The sequence below is a fragment of the Sapajus apella genome, unplaced genomic scaffold (genome assembly GCF_009761245.1).
Source record: "Sapajus apella isolate SASKATOON/1434 unplaced genomic scaffold, GSC_monkey_1.0 scaffold2, whole genome shotgun sequence".
Lineage (NCBI taxonomy): Eukaryota > Metazoa > Chordata > Mammalia > Primates > Cebidae > Sapajus > Sapajus apella.
The window spans coordinates 87,832,267-87,855,447 of record NW_022436942.1 but is presented as its reverse complement, the minus strand read 5'-3'; the positions used below and the strand labels follow the sequence as shown (position 1 = coordinate 87,855,447).

At 44.7% G+C, this 23,181-nt stretch overlaps 1 protein-coding gene across 1 annotated transcript in view; it reads left to right on the top strand.

The window, feature by feature from the left end:
• TMEM132D (transmembrane protein 132D) overlaps nucleotides 1–23,181 on the top strand; it is an 844,637-nt gene that overhangs the window by 89,265 nt on the left and 732,191 nt on the right. The gene's annotated exons all lie outside the window — the stretch shown is intronic.

The following is a 23,181-nucleotide window of genomic DNA, read 5'->3' as shown; positions in this document are numbered from 1 at the left end:
ATTAGACATTTACTTCTCCATTGTAGTCATATCTTTTCCGGAGTGCATTTTTATATTCTACAGTTTCCTAGAAATACATTTCTCCAGATTTTCAAATTTATTAACGCAGGATTTTTATGATAAGTCCTGAAATTTTCTGAGCATCTGTGTTTATTTACCCTCTCTCATGCTAATTTTCATCATGTATATTTTCTGCTCATATTTCCTAGATTAGGCTAACTGGAAGCTTATTATTCTTATTATTAGACTTTTTAAAGAACTCTCTTTTTAAAAACAAACTAACAAACATGTACATCAGCTTCCATTTTCCTCAGAATTTCAAATTCACTTTACAAATGAGCTAGAGTCAGGTCAGAAAATTCACAGAAACAAAGGACTTAATAATATTCATGATATGTTCACTTAGATGCTAAATCTTAGAGCAAAGCTGCCCCACTTCTTCACGCAGGAGGTGGCGGAGATGACCTTCCAGCCGACAGTTTTCTCAGAAACCCTCGCACACTGAATCTCAGAGCTGGCACCCCAGGGCGTCCATCCCGGCTTTCATGTCCCTTCACCTCGAAGTGATTGACCCCCAGCCTGCATTTTGCTTTTCATTTCCAACTAGACCCAAGGTCTGCTTGGAGTGTTCATAAATTTTTGTTGTTTTTTTTGTTGTTGAGACGGAGTCTCCCTCTGTCACCCAGGCTGGAGTGCAGTGGCACAATCTTGGCTCACTGCAACCTCCGCCTCCCGGGTTCAAGTGATTCTCTTGTCTCAGCCTCCTGAATAGCTGGGACTACAGGTGTGCACCACCATGCCTGGCTAATGTTTGTATTTTTAGTAGAGATGAGGTTTCATCACGTTGGTCAGGCTGGTCTTGAACTCCTGACCTCAGGTCCACCTGCCTCGGCCTCCCAAAGTATTGGGATTATAGTCGTGAGCCACTGCACCCAGCCACATTCATAAATCTTTAAGTGATTAGCATATTGCTGTTATTTTCTTCTTCTTTTAAAATAACTTATTACCACATTGCAGTCCAAAAATTTATTCTATTCTAGTTTTACTTCAGAGATTGATGTTTCTTGCAGTCAATTTTTCTAAATGTTTTTGGACATCTGAAAAATATATTATCTAATATCTTTGTGTTCTTTGTAAAACAATAGTGTTCATTCCATTTTATTACTTATTTTATTCACGATCTCTATGGCTTCCTTCCTCCCGCCTTTGTTCATTCCGTCCTTCCTTCACATGACCTGTCAGAGCTGAAAGCAGTTTGTTAAATATCTGGACTTTTTCTTGGCTTCAGGTTTGAAAATATTCTGAACTTCCCTTGTGTTCTGGCCAATTTCTCCTTTTCCTATTCTTATCAGCTGTTGCTTTCTGTATTTTTATGCTGTTCAAGGACATCCTTACGAGATGATATTCACTGTATCTTCATTGTACACTTTATCCTTCATGTTCATAACTTGACTTTCTTGGTCTTGTTACTTTGATCTTGAATTTAACTTTTTCTCATATTACCGTTGCAACCCCTGCTTCCCGAATATCCCTGTACAAAACCTTTATTTTTATTCTCTCCCAGTTTCACTTCGAGTTTGTTTTCTGAACCAATCTGAGAGTGTTTTTCTTTTAATATGTGAGTTATGACAACTCAGAGTCCCCAATTGTATTCTGCATCTAGACTCTCGATCTAAGAGTATTGACTTCCTCTTGTCTCATGACTTAAATGAAGGATAGAGTTCATCAGTTAGAAGCGGTGAGAGAGAGAGCGGTGTTGATGTGCCGGATTAAGCTGTGCTCCATAATATTTGTGTAATTTAAATTTCTTTCATCATGAACAATAATATTCAGAGTGCACCTAGTTCCTTTCAGCTTCGAATCTAAATCACCATTTCCTAAATTGGGTTCTATATTTTGTGATGACATGGTATTAAATAAGAAGACAGCCCTACTCAGAGTTTTGCTGGCAAAAATAATTACATTTCTTATGGTTTTCTCATGCAAATTCCCAAGACTTCCTGCTGCTTTGGAGCTCATTGTTCGGTCTTCACCAGCACCCTTAAGTAAACGTTCTCCTGTGATGCTGAATACTAAGCCAGAGTGCTGTCTCAGATAGCACAGATTGCTTTAAAAGGAGTAATAATGGAACAATGGAGGGTGACTGGACCTGAAAGGCTATTAGGTTGTTTATCAGCTGCAGTTGGACTTCCACCAAATGGGCTATTTCCATCCAGATTGGCCCAACCTAATCAGAATTGCTGCGGCCTGCCTGCCTGTCACACCTGAATTGCTTTCAGGTAGAAGACTAGGTGAATCAGAAGACAGATGTTAACAATCAACACATCCTCTCTTAACTTTGCAAAAATATAAATATTAAATCAAGCACCAGCAGTGCCAAATGTCAGCAGTTTATACATGAGCGCTGTGGGAGAGAAGAACCACAGCATGTGGCCAGCTGATAAAAACGTCCTATTTTTATTTTAGTAAGGAAGTCTGGAGACTCGGGCCTTGGTGGGGATTGGGATGGCGACGTCTGCCCACCTGTGAACTTTAGTGGCGACTGAAGTGCCATGTGGCCTCTTTGGTGGCTGCCACCTGGGGGAGACATTTATGGCCAGTGTCACAAACTCAAACCTGTCATGGCCAGGCAGGTAACAGAACGCAGGCGCAGATGGAGGCCAGAGTGAGGCACTGGGGAGAATGCGGGTGGGCTCAGCTCCCTGGGGACAGGCCTGTCCTGGCTATGGGAGTAGCTGCTCCAGGGTCCTTGCTAATCATGGTCATGACTTAATGGACATCCATTATGGTCACGTTGTCCTGTCCTGTGTGCTCAGGGGAATTCAGAAAATCTGCACATTCATGTAAAATTCTCTCATTTTTTTTCATTTGGCCATTCATTCATTCATTCATGAATGACAGGGTCTTGCTCTGTTGCCCAAGCTGAAGTGCAGTGGTGCAGTCTCGGCTCAAATGATCCGTCTGCCTCAGCCTCCCAAGTATCTGGGACTACAGGTGTGTGTCACCAGGCCTGGCTAATTTTTTTTTTCAATTAATTTTTTTGTAGAGATGGGGGTCTCACTATATTGTCCAGGCTGGTCTCAAACTCCTGAGCCCAAGCAATGAGCCCATCTCGGCCTCCCAAAGTGCTGGAATCGCAGGTGTGAACCACGGAGACTGGCCTGGTAATTACTTTAAACAAAAAAAATAACCTGCTGGTTTCAAGGCAAAGCATGTTCTAGTGATCCCGCAGTGAGGTTTGGGAGCAAAGGTGCTCAGAGGCAGGGGTGTTCAGTTTACTGAATCCACCAGCCTCTAGAAAGGGACAGGATTCTGCAGCCCCCACTGCTCCCCTTTTTGTAGCATTAATAGAGACATAATTACATAGTCAATATCTGGATTTATAACCACACAGCTCCGTGGGGAGGTCCCAGGGATCCCACCTCAAGAGCACCTGAGTCTAGCCCAGGGCCTGGCATATCATGAGGTCAATATATGGCCCAGTTTTTTCCTTTGCTGCTTTAACCCTTTATTTCCTTCATCCTTTTGACACTCTGCCTCCACCCCCTTAAGCTAGGAGCTCAGGACTTGAAGTTTTGGTTCTGAATATACTGTTCTCTATACATTCCCTCTTTCCCTTTAAAAACTCAGAAAGATTATGGCAAGATTTATCCCGTACTTAAATCCATGTCCTTTCTAGGGAAATTCCTACCCAGCCACAGATTACATTACATGATAAGGGGCTCTCTTGTTAGGAAAAATTGAGGTCTGGCAGGGGAGGTGTGCTGGGGTTGGATGCTAGGTCACCTAGAAGACTTTTTTAGGATTTGATGATCAAGGACATTTTCAGCTCTAAAGCTCATATAATGATTGTACACACATGCCTGAGGCAGTACATCCTGTGACCCAAGTATTTTTGTGCCACCATCGCCGGATGGGATGAGTTTTGGCAGAAAAATGACAGACTCCTAGGGAGAGCGTCCTAAGAAGAGGGCAGTCTGAGCTCCCAGGCTGCAGAGCTGTCGAAGGCACAAGACTTCGGAGGACAAGTACCAGTCCCTTCTGGCCTCAACCCCCGTTCGAGGTGGGTGGAGGGTCCCCCTCTGCTCTTTGACGGGGTCCTGCCAGTTTCCCTGCTTTTCCTCAGTACCAAGCCTCTAGACTCCTCTACAGCAGGGATGGAAAACATAGGTACTCACAAGGACCGGGAAGATCGTGAGAATGAGTGAAATGCACAGTGTGAGAGACGACGGGCCAGCTGGGTCACCCATGGCAGCTGGCGCAAAACACCATCTGTGCCTCACTGTGGGCCCCGTGCTGGGCCGAGACCAGGGAAATCTGCAGCTCCAGGTGACGGCTGACCTCAGCATGTGAGCCCGATCTTGCCAAAACTTTCTCTATCCAAAAGAAGTTAGGCATCCGTAGTTTTATGTGAACTTCTTCCAGTCCTTAAGAGTTTGTGACTAATTGCAAAAATGTTTGCAATCTTGTGCAGACCAAAAATAATAATAATAATAAAAAAAATAAACAGTTGATAGATTGGATTTGGTCTTCAGGTCGTCAACTTGTAATTTCTGCTCGAGCCAGAAACTCAGAATTCTGGAGTGAGCCCTCGGGAAGCCAGAGCCCTGCCTTCCTTCTCTCTCGTCTCTCTCCACCCTGTCCCTCTTCTGCCCATTCATTGCCTCCCAAGGATGCTCGCCCAGGTACGGAACATGGGCAGGAAGACCCACGAAGCTCGAAGTGGGTCCTTATCTTTCATCTCCTAGTGGGCGCAGTGCATGTGCCCATTAGATTAGCGTGTGATACAGGACAACAATCCTGCACCATTTAACTTACTAATTTTTTTGCTTTAATTTTAGCTGATTTCATATAGTTAAATTAATACAAACTAAAGAAATGTATAATGCGTTTCCACTACATTAGCCTAGCTCTTCTGATTATTTTATGGAATTCAAAGGCAGTTAACCTATTTGGCTCTTCCAGAATATTTATAAACACACATCTGTTTAACCCTTTCCACGTTTTGCCAAACTATTGAGAAAGACCTTGAAAAATATCTCACTGTTTTTCTCTAAAGGATTTCTTTAAAGGCCGTTCTTGCACTGCTGTAAAGAAGAACCTGAGACTGGATCATTGATGAGGAAAAGAGGTTTAGCTGGCTCATGTTCTGCAGGCTGTATGGGAAGCATGGTGCTGGCACCTGCCCAGCTTCTGATGGGGTCTCAGGGAGGTCCCGTCATGGCAGGAGGCGAATGGGAAGCCAGTACATCGCAGGGCAAGAGTGTGATCGAGAGAGACTTTTACACAACCAGATCACTCAAGAAATCATTCAGCATTTTGAGGAAGGCCCCAAGAGGGTTGTGCTAACCTTTCATGAGAAACCCGCCTCCATGGCCCAGTCCTCTCCAACACTGGGATTACAATTCAGCATGAGATTTAGAGGGAACAGCATCCAAACTATATCAAGGATACATTGATCCGCTGGCATCTTCGAAATCGCCTATCTGCAGCTTCATGTACACACTAAGTGTTCCCTGGATATCCTCAGCAGTCTAGGCCTCCAGAGAATTCAGTATACCTGCTGTGTTCCTATCCAGGGACATGTCTGTTGGCAGAGTTTTGATGAAGCCCCAGGCACAGTGGCTTCCACCCGGGTGGCGGAACAACACGGAGGGAGACTGGATTTCCATAACTCAGAGCCACGTGTAACAAGTGCATCCAGCGCACCTAGGGTCTCTCGTGTACCCCACAGCAGGGACTTTCAGAACCTGCTAAGGCTCTTGTCTCACCTCCTCCCAACACAGAGGTCCCCCCTGAGCACCACCCTGGGTCTGAATCAGCTGTGCAGTGAAGCGTCCTGCAGGTGGACGCACGCAGAGGCCTCTGTGGGAAGGCTGAGCTCAGCGGGTCCCTGCAAACCGCGTGCTCTGGGTGCTTCGTGCTGGGAATCTGAACATAGCATGGTGTATGCATATTGTTGAGAACTAAAACTCCACACTTCAAGGAAAAGCTGCTATATGATGGAGCCAGGGAAATTATTCCAAAGGGCAGTGAATCCACACAAAACAGGTAATGGAGAACATTCAGCATCGGATAGCCCTCCAGGGAGAGACGCAAGTGGAAGACCCTGAAAGTAAAGAGGGGAGCAGCAAGACGGTGTCCTCAGAACCCACTACCATCTCCCGTGATGCCTGCCCTGGGTAGAAATTCTGCTCACCTTTGAAGAAAGAGAAACAGAGCCTTGAAATATTAAGTGATTTGGTCACATGAAAGATGAAGAGTATAGTGTTGAGGGAGGCACAGTTTGGAAGGAAAGTGTCGCTGTAGAAGACTAGTTGGTGTTGAAAGATGCCTGGGTAGCATTTGAGAGAGGCGTTGTAAAGCAAGAGGCGGTCATTGAGACGAGGCCGTGGAATAGGATGAAGGCACGGTTAAAAGAGCTGTACTTATTTATTTAGGACACTTGACGTTCTGGGATACATGCGCAGAATGTGCAGGTTTGTTACATAGGTATACATGTGCCCCGGTGGTTTGCTGCATCCATCAACCTGTCATCTACATTAGGTATTTCTCCTAATGCGATCCCACCTCTAGCGTCCCCCCACCCCACCCCCGGCTTCAGTGTGTGATGGTCCCTTCCCTGTGTCCAGTAAACCAAACACCACATGTTCTCACTCATAAGTGGGAATTGAACAATAAATTGAACAACAAATTCCCACTTATGAGTGAGAACATGTGAACATGTAGTGTTTGGTTTTCTGTTCCTGTGTTAGTTTGCTGAGAATGATGGTTTTCAGCTTCATCCCTGTCCCTGCAAAGGACATGAACTCATTCTTTTTTATGGCTGCGTAGTATTCCATGAACAAATTAATCTGTACAACAAACCTGTGTGGCATGAATTTCCCTGAACCTAAAATAAAAGTTTAAAAATACGTAAGCTAAAAAAAGAGCTGGATTTGATTAGAAAAGTATTTATAGAAATGAAAATCACAGAGGCAGTAAATGTTATCATAGGCTACCTTTTTTAAAAAATAAAAACAAAAATTGGAACAAATGAGTGGGTGGGAAAGATTAAAACTTAATCAAAATATTGTTACATTCATTGTCCCCCTTAAAAAAGACTGAGTCCAGACAGTTTTATATGATGTTTTCCTTTACTTTTCATTTTCATTAAGTTTTATTTATTTATTTATTTAGAGACAGGTCTGGGTGTGTTGCCCAAGCTGGTCTCAAATTCCTGTGCTCCGGCAGTCCCCACTCCTCAGGCTCCCAGAGTGCTGGCATTGCAGGTGTGAGCCACCGCACCTGGCCCTCCTTAATTTTTAAAGGGATATTTATTTCCATTTGATGTAATTAGAAAGTAATAGAAATGGAACATGGAAAAAAAGAAAAAAATATTACAATGAATTTTAGGAAGCCAGCATAATCCAGGCACGGAAATCAAAAAATGATAGTAAGAAAAATCATAAAGAAAAATCTCATCCATAAAAACAATTAAACTCATCAATAAAGCTTCCAATAAAATAACAACAGGCCGGGTTGGATAATAGAACACACTAATGACACCAGATGGTTTTGCAAACATCAAACACGTAAGAATGATGCCACCTTGAGAAGTGTGTTATTAAAGGAGGCCTCTAGGTGTAGCGCGACTATAATTTTGATAACACCCAACATACGTTTTTGATTTAAATAAATAAAAACAGTAAGACAGGAGTGGACTGACACTTTCCCGACGTCACACGCAGTGTCTGTCTCAAGCCAGCAGCCAGCGTTATATGTTATGGCAAAATAGAAGCAACAACAAAACGCAGGAAGCCCGTCGTTGGCACCAGGATCTGGCGGGACGTTTGGAGGTGAAGCCAGCAGCCTCAGCGCCATGAGATGCTGGTTTGTAAGAGTCCCTGGTGAGCTTGAGTGGTTAATTTCATTTCACAAAATTAAAATTTTTAATATTTATCAGTGTCTGCAGATGACTGACTTTAGGGGATCCAGTAGAAACGGTCTGACCTTGTCGTTCCCACCCAGGTGCAAAGATGCAGCTTTTGCTTCGGAAATGCTGCCTGCAGCCACAGCCAGGCCCAGTGCTTCCCTGGGTGGTGGGTGGGGGGTCTCCGGTGAGCCAGCGTCACACGGCATTGGTGCCAACCACGAAACTTCACTATAGCCAATGCAGTGACGCAAGAAGAAGGGAAGAAAGGAACTGTAATTGAAATGGAGGACGACGTTAAGTGGCTAATAATGTGGGTAACGTAAGGTGGTCTTTAGCGTAAAGAAGAGCACTGCGGAATAGTCAACCTCCTTGGCATTAACAACTATTACATGTGCAGTTAGAACATTCAAACAAACCTGTGTAGACTGGTGCCAAAGGGAAGCTGAGAGCCGCCTTCCCTCCGCCTGCCTGCTCGTGCGGCACGCTTTTAATGTGACTTAAATTTCTCCCAGAAATGCATATATGTGTGTGTCTGCTTTTCTGTTTACACAGGAGGAAACTGTTACTTAGCAGTGATATGATTCTCTTTATAGAGGATTAAAACAAAATCAGACACCTGCAGCAGAGCCACAGTCATCATTTTCCCATGAACGGTAATAATTTTGCAAATAATGTGGGAAAAAGATCTCATTCGCAAATAATAAAAATATAAATGATCCAGAAATAATGTAATAAAATACACAAAAGTGAAGGAACTGACCAATAATACTAAAATCTATAAAACATAATTGACAAAAATAACACAAATTATGGAGGGCTCAATATTATACAATATGATTTTCTGGAATTTATTATGTTACTTTGTTAATCAAAATGGAAGGGTTTTCTTTAAAGTTAACTTGACAAAATGATCCTAAAGTTTATCTAGAAATATAAATGAATAAGTATAACCAGGCAAATATTTAAAAGAAGAAGAATGTTATATGCCTGCACTCTAAGAAAAATAAAATGCCCTTAGGGCTGGGCACGGGGGCTCCCGCCTGCAATCCCAGCACTCTGTGGGGCCGAGGTGGTCTGATCACCTGAGGTCAGGAGTTTGAGACCAGCCTGGCTAACATGGTGAAAGCCTGCCTCTACTAAAATACAACAACAAAAAATTAGCTGGGCTTGGTTGTGCATGCCTGTGATCCCAGCTGCTCCAGAGGCTGAGGCAGGAGAATCGCTTGAACCTGGGAGGTGGAGGTTGCTGTGAGCTGAGATGGCACCATTGCACTCCAGCCTGGGCAACAGAGCCAGACTCCATCTCAAATATATATATATATATGTAAATATATATATATATGTACTTTTATATATACATATATACACAAATACATACACACACAAACACTTGAAAAAATACTGCAGTATAAACTCAAGAATAAGGCTCCCAATAAGTTAGAAAATCTAATATGTGTGTATGTATTTGTGTATGTATGTATTTGTGTGTGTATGTATTTGTGTGTGTATGTATTTGTGTACGTATGTGTTTGTGTACATATGTATTTGCGTGTGTATAACACCTTTTAAACATCTTGGTAGCTCTTAATACTCACAAAAATTAAGTTCCTATGTGTTTAAAACACCGTAGACAAAATTGAAAAGTAAGCTTCAGATCTGCAACATCTTTAGAACACCAGCAGTACATCATGTGGGTCAGCTAGGTGACGTTTTCACCAAATCGACAGAGTTTTAAGGAATCTGTTTTGGAGAAGAGTGAAAAGGGGACTCCTAAATTTCAGATAAGTGGAAACTGGAAAATGGTGCAAACATTTTGAAAGGCAGTTTGGCAATGCTCATTAGAGATTCTTAAATATTCCTGTTCTGGCTAGGCATGGTGGCCCATGCCTGTCATCCCAACACGTTGGGAGGGCCAGGGTGGGTGGATCACTGGAGCTCAGGTGTTCAACACTAGCCTGGGCAACATGGCGAAACCTCATCTCTACAAAAAATACAAAAATTAGGTGGGTATGGTGGCACATGCCTGTAGTCCTTCCAGCTACTTGTGAGGTTGAGGTGGTGGGAAGATGGCTTGAGCCTGGGAGGTCAAGGCTGCAATGAGCTGTGATCACGCCACTGCACTCCAGACTGGGCGACAGAGCGAGACCCTGTCTCAAAAAATAATCATAAAAATTCCTAGCCTTTCATGTCCCAACTCCAGCTAAAGAATTTATCTTATGTGAAAAAAACAGGAAGATATGCTAAGATCTAACTTCAAATCTATTCTCTGTATTATTAGAGAATTCTTAAGGGCATGGGGAATTGTTCAAAGTATTATAAGATGAAGCTGGGCATGGTGGCTCACACCTGTAATCCTGGCACTCTGGAGGCTTTGATGGGAGATCACTTGAGCCTGGGAGTTTGAAAGCAACCTGGGCAACATGGTGTGAGCCCCTGTCTCTATCTCTTAAAAATAAAAAAAAGAATAAAATATATTAATTTTAAAATGATGTGTTTAATGCACACACATATATATATAATCATCATCATATATTTATGTGCATATAATTCCATCTAAAATATATTGTCCAGAAAGAAATATTTGGTAGAATGAATACCAGTTGCCCTCCTGGTGGTAGGATTATGGGTGGTATTAATTTTCTTCTTTGTTTTCTGTGTTTTCCATACCATCTGAGTGGAAATTCAATAAGTTATAGTCAGAAAAAAATGCCATATGTAAGCTCTCCTCAGCTCTTCCCTTTGATATTGTCTGTTCAATTTTTGGTCTTCATCTTAAACTTCTTTTTTTTCTTTTTTTTTTTTTTTTTTTTGAGACGAAGTCTCACTCTGTCACCAGGCTGCAGTACAGTGGCGTGATGTCAGCTCACTGCAACCTCCACCTCCTGGGTTTAAGTGATTCTCCTGCCTCAGCCTCCTGAGTAGCTGGGGTTACAGCCACGAGCCACTACACCCAGATAATTTTTGTATTTTTAGTAGAGACAGGGTTTCACCATATTGACCAGGATGGTCTGGATCTCATGACCTCGTGATCTGCCTGCCTCAGTCTCCCAAAGCTATGGGATTACAGGCATGAGCCACCGTGCCTGGCCAACTTACTTCTTAAAGAACCTCTTTCCCATCTAAGTTAGAGTCTTTTAATAAAACTCTCAAAGAAAGAACCACATTTTTCTTCCTCAGCACATCTCAGAGATATTATTTATGCGTTTCCTGGTGGATTGATGTATTTAGTGCCTGGCCGTAAACGCCCCATTGTCGAGGCTCTGGGTCTAGTTCGTTTCCCATGCTCAGCACAGCACCTGGTGCCTCACAGGTTTTTGGTAAATATGTACTAGATGATGAATGAGACAATACATGGAATAAACATCCAACGATTGCAAACATAGCTAACATTTATTGAGTTCCTCTCACACGCGTATTTAATACTTTCTGTCTCATTCCAACAGTAAGCCTGTGCATGCACATTTATCCCATTTTACAGGTGAGGGAGTTAGGTCCCGTAGAGATGAAATAGCCTATTCAGGATGATATAAATGGTGAGAGGCATCGCTGGGGTTTGACATGAACTCCAGAGCGGGGACTTTAAACCGCTATGCCTACTATCTCCAGCGCAGTAAGAAGGAAAGCAGCAGAGTGACCTAAGCATGCTAGGAAAGGCTGGCCGGGCAAGAGCATCGCTGACATTGGGATGCTGGGTCCCTCCCGGAATCAGTCATCATCTCTCTTGCTTTCTACTCAGAGCAAGTCAAACATTTGCTTTGGAATGTGAATGGTCCCCTGAGGAGTCAATCCACTTTTCCCCAAAGCTTTGCCCCCTCACAACATCACCTTGAGAAATAAAAGACAACTTCCTTTTCCTCTGTCAGGGACAGCAGCCACCGAGGAGGCTCCATGACTTCTTTTGGTCTTTGCCCTACTGTTTAGGAGACACAGGGGTGTGTGTGTTAAACAGCCTTCTGGAAAATAGATCTGTGGATTGTCTGAGTCTGCTGCTGGCTGTTAGACTATTTGCTTTTCCAATTGATTTTTTGCAGCCAAGATTCAAGGCATCAGTAGCTAACAAACTCAAAGCTGGGCTGAAATGGAGAGATCCATTTAGTAATTGGATTTTGAAAAATCGTAACCTCGGTTCTTGGACGAGTGTGGAGAGGCACGGATTGGTGACTATGGAGGTTCATTCAGTGTCTTTTTTCCAAGCAATAGGATGTTTGTGACTGGAGGGGAAGCGAATCTACCTTAAAATATGTTTCTTGCATATTTTAAAGTGGTCAGAGTTCAAGGCAATGACAGCTTTTTAAGTCATTTAAATTTTTTTCACCACCTCTGCGGCTTGACAGTGAGTCAGAATGAATAGCTGTATGAGTCTCCACTGTTTTGCTCTAAAACCAATATTTAACTTAAAAAGATGAAACATTATGTAATTTGATATGCTATATTTTATAGGGATCTATTAACATGCCACAGAATTGTTAGAGGTCAATTTGTCTTTTGTTGTCAGGTTGCAGGTATATTTCCACAGTTTTATTCCCACTTTTTTATTTTTGATCAATATATTTTCAGGCCATGCTTCCTGACACAACTCACATAAAAATGTGTGCTTTTGTGATTCTAATGAGATAGGACCTGCTGATTTTGCCCTCTTGTCTGCCCTGCCTCTGACCACATGCTCCTAATTCGATTGTGCCTTGCTGGGCAGCATTATGCAAGCTATTGAAATTAAAGAAATGTATGCAATTTACATTAAACTTACAACACCTCCAGTGGAGAATGAAGTAAAGATATGTCACTAGAATATAGATACCAGAAATGAAATATTAAAGGTCTAAGTATTTTTGACTCTTTGACAATTGCCAGCTTTCAAATTCTTTCCATTGAAAACAAAGGCAGCAATTTATAGATGCAGATAGCCTGAATATTTGTAGAGTTGTTAAAAGGCACTTCAGCCAACATCTGTTACTATTAAATATCTTTCTGGTTTAGACACTGTGCTTGCTATGGAGAATACAAGATGTTTATTTGAAGGGAAAACAGAATTATAACTGATAGGGACAGGAGGCAGGGAAATTCTTTGCAAGAGGGCCCCACCCTCGAGCCAAAAAGCCTGATACTGTGGCCCAAAGTGAGAACTTTACATCCCTGTTTTCCTGCTCAGATGCTGCCTTTTCCAAAACTACCCATGGCCTGTCCTGCCCCCCATCCTGTGCCCATAAACACCTCAGGCTCTCTGCAGGCAGAGGGAGAAGAGAAGAGGAGAAGCACTGGATGCTGGAGAGAGGCAGCTGGACTTCAGGGGGGGCAGCTTGATGGTGTTGCTTTGGAGAGGAGTCCAACAGGGGACAACTGGACTCCAGGGGAGGATTATGTTCCCACTCCATACCCTTTTCAGCTCCCCTTCCCACTGAGAGCCACTTTCATCGGCAATAAAATCCCCCCACACTTACATCTCCAATTTGTTCATGTGACCTCATTCCTCCTAGACGCCAGACAAGAATTTGGGTGCAGGTGCAAAAGGCTGTCACACTGATCCTTCACTGAGCTGTTAACACTTAAGCCATCCACAGATGGCAAAGCTGAAAGAGCATTGACTGTAACGCTCTTCCTGGGGCTTCAGGGGTCATGCGCACCCCCCAGATGCTGCCACGGGGCCACACAGAGTTTTGCTCCTGCTGGCACCAGAAAGCGCTCACCCCGGCTCCTGCATCTGCTCATCGGTGCTCACCCTCCTGCAAAGGGTGGAGCACAGCAGGCCCAGTGAACGGAGTCCGTCCCTGCCGGCGCCGAAGCACCCAGCTAGTGCTAACACCTGTGCACTCCATTTTCCTCCCATGAAGGGATCAGGGAAATTTCCTGCTTCATGACCATAACTAGTGCAAAAAAAAATCTGTGTGCTAATTTATGCATTTAGGTACAAGTGGTATCCTGACAGACAACCCTATGGTAGACTAAATTGTTTCTTAGATTTAGGAAGGTTAAAGAGCAATTTTCAAGGCTGGGCACGGTGGCTCACTCCTGTAATCCAAACACTTTGGAGGCCAAGGCGGGAGGATCACCTGAGGTCGGGAGTTCAAGACCAGTCTGACCAACATGGTGAAACCCCGTCTTAAAAAAAAAAAAAAAAAAAAGCAATTTTCTTGGATGAAAGAATGTGTGGCTCCCTATGTGGTGGCGAAAGGGTGGAAATGTAGGCAACCTCCTGTTTCGTCTCAGGGCGTCCAATCCCCGACTGCCGTCTGCTGCCTTTGGGCCCGTCTGGACTTGGACCTTATCCGTCATATTCTTGCCTCATACGTGTCAGAGACTTCTAAGTGGTCTCGTTTCTTCAATCCATGCCCTCTGCAGTCTTCTCTGATTGGCAATCAAAATCTTTCAAAGTATAAAACTCAACACTGTCGATTCCTTCATTTATGGCAGAATGGTATTCCATGGTATGTATTGCATATACCACATTTTATTTATCCACTCTTTGGTTGATGGTCATTCAGGTTGGTTCCATATTTTTGCAATTGCAAATTTGCTGCTATAAACGTGGGTATGCAAGTATCTTTTTCATACAGTGGCTTCTTTTCCTCTGGGTAGAAACGTGGATGGAGCTGGAGACCATTATTCTAAGTGAAGTAACTTGGGAATGGAAGACGAAATATTGTTTGTTCTCACATACAAGTAGGAGCTAAGCTGTGAGGCTGGAAAGCCATAAGGATGATATATTGGATTTTGGGGACTCGGGGAAGGGTGGGAGGGGGGAGGGATAAAAGACTGCACATTGGGTGCAGTGTACACTGCTTGGGTGACATGTGCACCAGCCTCTCAGAAATCACCACTAAAGATCTTATCCGTATAACCAAAAACCACCTGTTTCCCCTGAAAACTATTTGATTCTTGATGAAAGCCCTCTGTGATTTGCAACCATATTTAGGACAAAACCCCGAATCCTCGGTGTTAGTCAGTCCATGCGCTGCTGTTCATCTCTGGTGTCTCCCATGGCTCCCCCATCACGTGTGGCATCCCTGCCTCATTGCTCTCCTCTGTTACCCACACATGCCAGACTCCCTTTTGCCCAGGGCTCCTCCATCTAACTGGGAAGCTCTTCTCCTAGGCCCCCCCGCCGATCTTGGCTCCCTGTCATTTATGTCATTTACCAACTCCCCAGAGAGAATCCTGGCTCCACAAGAGCAGCGACCAGTGTCTTGTTCCTGGCAACTCATCAGAGCCTGGCTCAGTGTCTGGCACGAAGTTTATGCTCCAAATGCTTGTTCACTGCATGAGTCAGTCAACCCATCCTGTAATTCACATGTCTCCCTCCCTGAGATAAGCTTAGTCATCCTTTGCTTAAATAGGTTGTGTGCCAAAGTCTTTTTGAATACTTGAGACATCCATGGTGACTCTTCTGCTTTCAGTTTGATGATCTGTATTTATATCTACAGCTATATCTCTATAGCTCTTCTGCTGAAAAATCGTGATTATTTCCTTTGAAAAACAGGTTGAGGGGAAATCAGAGGGTCATTGGCTTATTCTTTATATTTCTTACAATTCTGTACAAGCAACTAAGCAATATGCACTTGAAGATGTAAATATATAAAAGACAAAATCCCTGCCATCACAAAGCTTCTCATCTAAGATTTGGAACTGATTCTAGGGGTGTTCATGAGATCACAGGAAATAGTAGGTTAAACTGAGAATTGCAGAGCTCGCCTGGGCTGCCTTTCAGGAGAGTCCGATGCCAGAAAGGGCAAGTGAAAGAGAAAGCGGAAATACTCCCTGTCAGTGACATTCTTACTCTTTGCCACCGCTTTGCATCCCCAGGTGTTGCTGAATTCAGAGATCGTGCCACATCAGTGCCCTGATTTCCCTCATATTCAAGTTTGTACGTCCCCTGTGCCCCGAGTGAATGGGCCAGGATGCCTGGGTGGGGGCGTCGTCCGAGGGCCTTGGATGATTGAGTGCGGAGGTTTAACTGTCTCATCTGTTTTCAGAGTCCTGCGAGGTCCAACCTGCCCTGTCCTCTGATGGCTTTGTGGCTGGGCCTTCAAAGGTCCCCTCCTCTGCCCTGCAGCAGCCTCCTTCCCTGCAGGACTAGCTGCTGTGTTTTGCTCCAGAAACCCAGTTGCCCCTGCTTCATTAGCATCTATCTTCCCCCAAGTGTTATGAGCCACTGGTGTGGTCCCCACGCCCTCTCTTTGCCCTGTCGGCTCCTACCTCTCTCGGCTCTGTTCTGCTTTGTCCTGCTGATGGAATTTTGGGAGGAAGCAGATGTGAAATCAAGGATTGTCTCCTGTTTTGCCAGACACCTCTGCAATGGTTTGTAACTTATTTCTCTGGAGGAAAGTGGTCCTTCTTGAAATGCATAGGACTGAGGTTTGGGGAAAGAGAATTAAATATTTTTTCTACTTTCCATTTAATTCAGGCAAATAAAACTTCGTCCTTTCTGTATATTAAGTGACAGAATTTTAGAGCCCATCTAAGTGCAATGCTTCCATTAGCTGAGGGCAGACAGAGGCTCGGACAGGAGGTAGGACATCCTCAAGGTCGCAAAGCTTGTCTGCCTAAGCTGCTGCTAGAACTCAGGGTGCTCTAATATCAGTGGTGACGTGGGAAGCCCCTTTCAAAGAAAACCTTGTTTTCCTTCCCTCCTTCCTATCTTCTGCTTCATTGGCTTGAGTCTCTCCTCCTTCCTCCTTCCTGACTTCGATCCACTGTCAGAAGCCAAAATGTTAATATCTATAAATTCAGTGTCTACACGAGAATAAATGAAGGAATTTCAGAGTAGCGTGGTTCACATTTTGGCAGGGGCATCACAATTCAAATAAGGAGGGGGAGTGGCATTTTCTTGGTTGAATTTCACCTGATTTGGGGCAAAGCTTTTCACAGCCCCCGGTGTCCTGCACAGACCCTCTCACTGCAGCAGTGGGGAGCCTGGTGGCCTCACGGCCTCTCGTCATTCTGCAGTTCCCCCATCACGTTCAGATGCCCTGGAGCTGAGGCCGTCACCGCTTCTCTTCAGGTTCCCTTTATATTTCCTTTCCTTTCTTTTCTTTCTTATTTTTTTTTTTGAGATGGAGTCTCACTGTCACCCAGGCAGAGCGCACTGACGCATTCTCAGCTCACTGCAACCTCTACCTCATGGTGTCAAGTGATTCTCCTGCCTCAGCTTCCTGAGATTACAAGAGCCTGCCACCCTGCCCAGATCATTTTTGTATTTTGAGTAGAGATGGGGTTCACCATGTTGGGCAGGCTGGTCTTGAACTCGGGTGACCTCAGGTGATCCACCTGCCTCGGCCTCCCAAAGTGCTGGGGTTACAGGCGTGAGCCACCGCGCCGGGCAGCTCTCTATTTATTTCTTACGGCAACAAGAAAGCATCCAGTTGGATAAAGAGCATTCCATGCCTCTGAGTGCAAGAAGAAACACAGCATCACGCATAACACCCATGAAAATTCACCTTCGCTCCTTTCGGGAAGCTGGTTAATTACAGGTCTCTTTTCTGTATGTTTTTTCCCTGTGACAAAACCAGGCCCCATTCTCACCACGAGGTGTTACCTCCCTTGTGCATTTGTATTGCTACTGGGCTCAAGTCCATATGCACAGTACAGGGTCTCGTCGGAGCCTAGATTTAGCCACGGGGACTAGGACTTCTGCAGGTCTAGACAGGCTGGGCGTGGGCCCCAGGGCTGCTGCCCCTCCTGTGACAGGGGAGCCAGGGAAGCTGGGTGGACGTCCAGCCCTCCACCTGGAGGAGGCAGGGCAGCATGAACCTCAGAGGATGAGGGAGTGGTAGACGCAGCCCAGGCCTGGGGACAGAGGGTGCCCAGCTGAGAAGTGCACATGCTGGGTTTGGCACCATGCATGCATTTGATGCACTGTCAATTTCTTAAGTGGTCACATCACATAAGGAAAGCTGTAAATCTAAACAGACTCCGTGGTTTCTAAAAGTTACTTGGCTTAGTGTGTACAGTGTTTTTGACAAATTTGGGAAGTGAGGAAACGGTGATTGGAGTCAATGAGTAGTCATATTTTGCAATCACCTTGATCAACTATTTCTGAGGAATTCTGATTTATAAAGAAAGAGAAGAGGGCTGGTTAAAATTTAGGGAAAAAAATGTGCACCAATCATAAACTGCTATTTTGAGTGATAAAATTGTTTGTATCTGATCCCGATGGTGGCACTTGGTTTAAAGAGTGGGCTTAAATACCACAAGAAAGAGCCAGGTGGCCCCTTTCGCCAACATACGTTTCATATAAGATGTTGTGTAAGACAGCTCAGGTTGCTGAGGGAAAAATACAATGGACCAAGTGACTTAAACAACACAAATTGATTTTCTTACAGTGGTAGAGGCTGGTGGTTGGAGACCCGTGGGAGTTGCTTCCTGGCTGGGGCTCTTTCCGGCCTGCGTTTCAAAGGCCCTCACATGAACACCACATGGAGGAAGCTGTAAATCTAAACAGACCCTGTGGTTTCTAAAAGTTACTTGGCTTCGTGCATACTGTGCTCGTTGACAAATGTGGGAAGTGAGGGAACGATGGTGATTGCAGTCAAGCAATAATATTGATTTAGCATCTACTGTGCGCTCGGTGATCCTCAGGGTATCTTAATCCTTATAAATCCCCCAGAGGTACATTTTATGATTTCCATTTTACCATGAGAAAGCCCAAGTCCTAAAGCTGTGTGCATGCAAACCTCAAACCCAGAGTCTGGTCTGGGGACCTGGGTTCGATGTTTGCATTTGCAGTGGCAGAGTTGACAGGGGACTTCTGGAGCTGTAGTGGTTCTCAGAGTCTGATGCTAATGGAGCTAGAAGGACATCAGGCTGAGGATGACCAGCCTGGCTGAGGGCCCCACGAAGGCCGGAGCACTGTCTGCGTGGCTCATGGCTGCAATCCTGGCCCCCAGGACAGTGCCTACACACAGCAGTACTCAGTGGTCTTCACCAGAGGAGCCCACGGATCCCGGCTGGTGCCGGGGAATTAAGAAAGTTGAATTTTAATATGAAATCTCATAATTCTGAAAGTTCATGATATGTCTATGGCAACAAAAATAAATTTGCCACTGAGCGGGGCCTAAAGAAACACCCTCAGGCCTCATAGAATTCACTCTGCTGGTGGATGTTTAGCCTCGTCGGCCACTGCTGGGGCTGTGGATGATGTTGAGGATGTGACAGAAAGTCGTGGTTCATCTCTGAGAAAATTGCCTGCGTGCATTCAGCGTGGCATTTGCGTAGAGTGGCTTACTTACCACGTGTGGATGGTGGCATGAGAATTACATTCCTCTGCTTCACACTCAACACTCCCTACTTCAGAGTGAGCCTCCCAGAGGACCAGGATGGTCAGAAAAGGGTGGCTTGGATTCACTCAGGGGATACTTCCCGCTGAGAGGAGGGAATGGAGGAATACACTTTTCAATGGAACAGACCTCACGTATGTGCTTTCCAAGGAAGGAGAGAGAACAATGATGAGAGGAAGAGAAAAAAGGACGGAAATTATACGGGCTTTCTACCTATGGCCAGCATAGGTGCTGAAAATGGGCTTACCTTAGCCCTAAGGCACTCAAAGAATCATGTGCATGGGTCTTTTATCTGCTGTATTTATGGGAATAAATAATTCTGAAAAACATTAAGTAAAAATAAAATGGGACCGGGCGCGGTGGCCCAAGCCTATAATCCCAGCACTTTGGGAGGCCGAGGCGGGTGGATTACGAGGTCAAGAGATTGAGACCATCCTGGTCAACATGGTGAAACCCCGTCTCTACCAAAAATACAAAAAAATTAGCTGGGCATGGTGGTGCACGCCTGTAGTCCCAGCTACTCAGAAGGTTGAGGCAGGAGAATTGCTTGAACCAGGTGGCTGAGGCTGCGGTGAGCCGAGATCGTGCCATTGCACTCCAGCCTGGGTAACAAGAGCGATACGCCATCTCTAAATAAATAAATAAATAAAATAAAATAAAAATAAAATGGATTTTTTAAAGTTAACTTAAAAATTGAAAAAGAAAACTATCTTAAAAATAAGCCAGTGGCCTCCACTAGAGTCTGTTTGTGGCCCAGCGCATGATGTGGGACATGTGCTTTGCTTTCTCCTGTTTGGATATTAAGTTTGCACTTAGCATTCCTAGAATGAGCTCCCTCCACTGAGAGAGTAGCTTCTGGATTTCACATTGAGCTTTTCCCACAGAGTGAGCCCTAACTGCCAGCCAGTGGCATCGCCACGGGCTGGTCTCGGTCACTAGGTCTTCCAAAGCTCCTGTCTGTCATTTCTGCAGTGGTTGTTGTAGGTGGGTGAAATCTTTGCGAGTTAATGTCACGCTAAACTTGAAAATCATAACATCATTCTGCTTCTTTGAAATAATAGCTCCAGTTTCCAGGGCTCTTGAAATCATCTAGGATTTCAAGTGCTTCGACGTTGGAAGAGGGAACAGGATGGGAGAAAGCAACCATAAAGAATTAAACTCTGTTGGAATCACTAAAAGGTGTGATGTTCGTGTATAATGGTGTGCCTTGGCCAGAGACCCCCAAATATAATTTATGACTCTTTCTGCCATCTCAGGCAGATGTGATCTTTCTCATATGCAGAGACACACCTTGTGGGGAGCACCCACTTAGCCAGTTGTTAAATATCCCAGATGTTACCACTGCTTACATGCTGGTTAAATATCCCAGATGTTACCACTGCTTACACGCTGGTTAAATATCCCAGATCTTACCACTGCTTACACGCTGGTTAAATATCCCAGATGTTACCACTGCTTACACGCTGGTTAAATATCCCAGATGTTACCACTGCTTACACGCTGGTTAAATATCCCAGATGTTACCACTGCTTACAAGCTGGCTTCTGTGCCATCCACTGACTTCATTTTCTGTAAATCTCAAATAGAGATAGTTGGGCTCAAACCAAAGTATTCAGAAGAGCAGATATTCTAAGCATTTGGTTCAAGTGGAAGCACCGATCAGATCTTGAATAAAGAAGGCCGCTGCTCCCAGCTGCGTTTGTCTCCTCAACACTTCTGCACACTAAGGCCCTACAGTGAGAACAGGTAGCCCGGAATGCAATTCTGGTTTGGTCACACATGGTTCCTGGGAGTAAATAATTCCAGCGCCATAACATGGGAGTGTTCTAAGAATACTGTAGGATTGGCCAGGCGTGGTGGCTTACGCCTGTAATCCCAACACTTTGGGAGGCTGAGGCAGGCGGATCACTTGAGGTCAGGAGTTTGAAACCAGCCTAGCTAACATGGTGAAACCCTGTCTCTACTAAAAAATACAAAACAATTAGCCAAGTGTGGTGGTGCGTGCCTATAATCCCAGCTTCTTGGGAGGCTGAGGCAGGAGAATTGTTTGAACTGGGAGGCGGAGGGTGCAATGAGCCCAGATCACGTCACCGCACTGCAGCCTGGGTGAGAGAAAAAGACTTTCTCAAAAAAAAAAAAAAAAAAAACGAATACTGTAGGATGATGTGTAACAAAGGAATTTATTCATAGTAAAATTCTTTGCAGAATTAAGATGATACTTATAACCATATGATTGACCATCTCTATCTCTGAATGTGAGACCTTTTCTAGTGTGTTACTGACCCTCTACCCCTCTGAGGGTAGACAGGTGCTTAGTGTGGTCGACTTCTCTGCACATTCTGCATTGATTTAAACTGATTCTGGGGCTCTCAGCGTTGTACATTTAAAGAGCTTTGGAAAGAGATCTCTGCTTCTAAATGCAGTGGCAGTTTTTCCTCTAAGCGCTTGCGTTAATGTTGAAATCCTAGTGCTTCAGAGGCTGAGAAGCTGGAGCTATTGTTTCAGAGAAGCAGAATGATGTTGTGATTTTTAAGTTTAGGGTGACATTTACTAGCAAAGACTTCACTGAACTACTGTAACTACTATAAAAATAACAGACACAAACAAGAAGAATTCAGCTCTGAAGATATGATTAGGGGGTTATCATGAACGTGAATTGAGCCATTACAGAGAGCCTGCCTCCTTGTCAGAATATTGAGAAGGAAAAAAAGTGTTCACGCCTGTAATCCCAACACTTTGGGAGGCTGAGGTGGGTGAATCACAAGGTCAGGAGTTCAAGACCAGCCTGGCCAAGATGGTGAAACCCCATTTCTACTAAAAGTACAAAACTTAGCTGGGCACAGTGGCAGGTGCCTGTAGTCCCAGCTACTCAGAAGGCTGAGGCAGGAGAATCACTTGAACCAGGGGGGTGGAGGTTGTGGTGAGCCGAGATTACACTACTGCACTGCAGCCTGAGTGACAGAGTGAGATTCCATCTAAAAAAAAAAATGTATTAAGGTGCCACTTCTACGCCTCCCACTCCTCGAGGGAGGCTGAGTGACTGACCTGGATTTATCCAGAATAAGCGTAAGCTTCCTTTTCCCTTCCTCTTTCCCACTGGCCAGGGCACAGGTAGGATGGGACTGAGGCCAGGTGCAATTTTATGACCTTTGCAAGCATCGTGTTACCCACTTCTCATGATATCGCGTGAGCCAGGTGCAATCAGCCGCCGTCCCCACCGGCACCCCACCACATTTTTACAAACAGAAAGCAAAGGCACCGAAAGGCGGATCAGCTTGTCTAAGATCGAACTGCGACACGGTAGCAGTGAAGCCGTGCTCAAGAACCAGGCTTCCGGTTCCAGAGCCCATGGTCTGAAGCCCAGTTGAACATCTCCTGATCCGCAAATCTGAGCTCCATCATGCTCCAAAATTGGAAACTTTTTCAATGCTGACGTGATGCTCCGAGGAAGTTTCTAATGGAGCCTTTCAGATTTTGGATTTTCAGATCAGGGATGCTAAACCAGTAAGTGTTATGCAAATATTCTGAAATCTGAAAGAAATCCCAAATCAAAAACACTTCTGGTTCCAAGCGTTTTGGGGAAGGGATACTCGGCCCGTGCTCTGCTACGTGTTTTCACGCATCTGTTCTTACACTGGGGATCATCTGAGCCTTAACTCATCATGAATGCTCCTCCAGCCTGTTCTCCAGCGGTTCATATTGCGCTACGTACCAGGTTGTGCACAGAAAGGATGGCATCCTGAACTTTTTAAAACAATTCAAGGTCTCCTCTCTCCAGGGTAAAACTGACTAAATGCCAATCCTGTCTCATATTTTTTTTTCTTTTCTTTTTTTTTTGACATGGAGCGTGGAGTCTCACTCTGTTGCACAGGCTGGAGTGCAGTGGTGTGATCTCGGCTCACTGCAACCTCCACCTCCCCGGTTCAAGTGATTCTCCTGCCTCAGCCTCCTGAGTAGCTGGGACTACAGGCACCCACCACCATGCCTGGCTAGTTT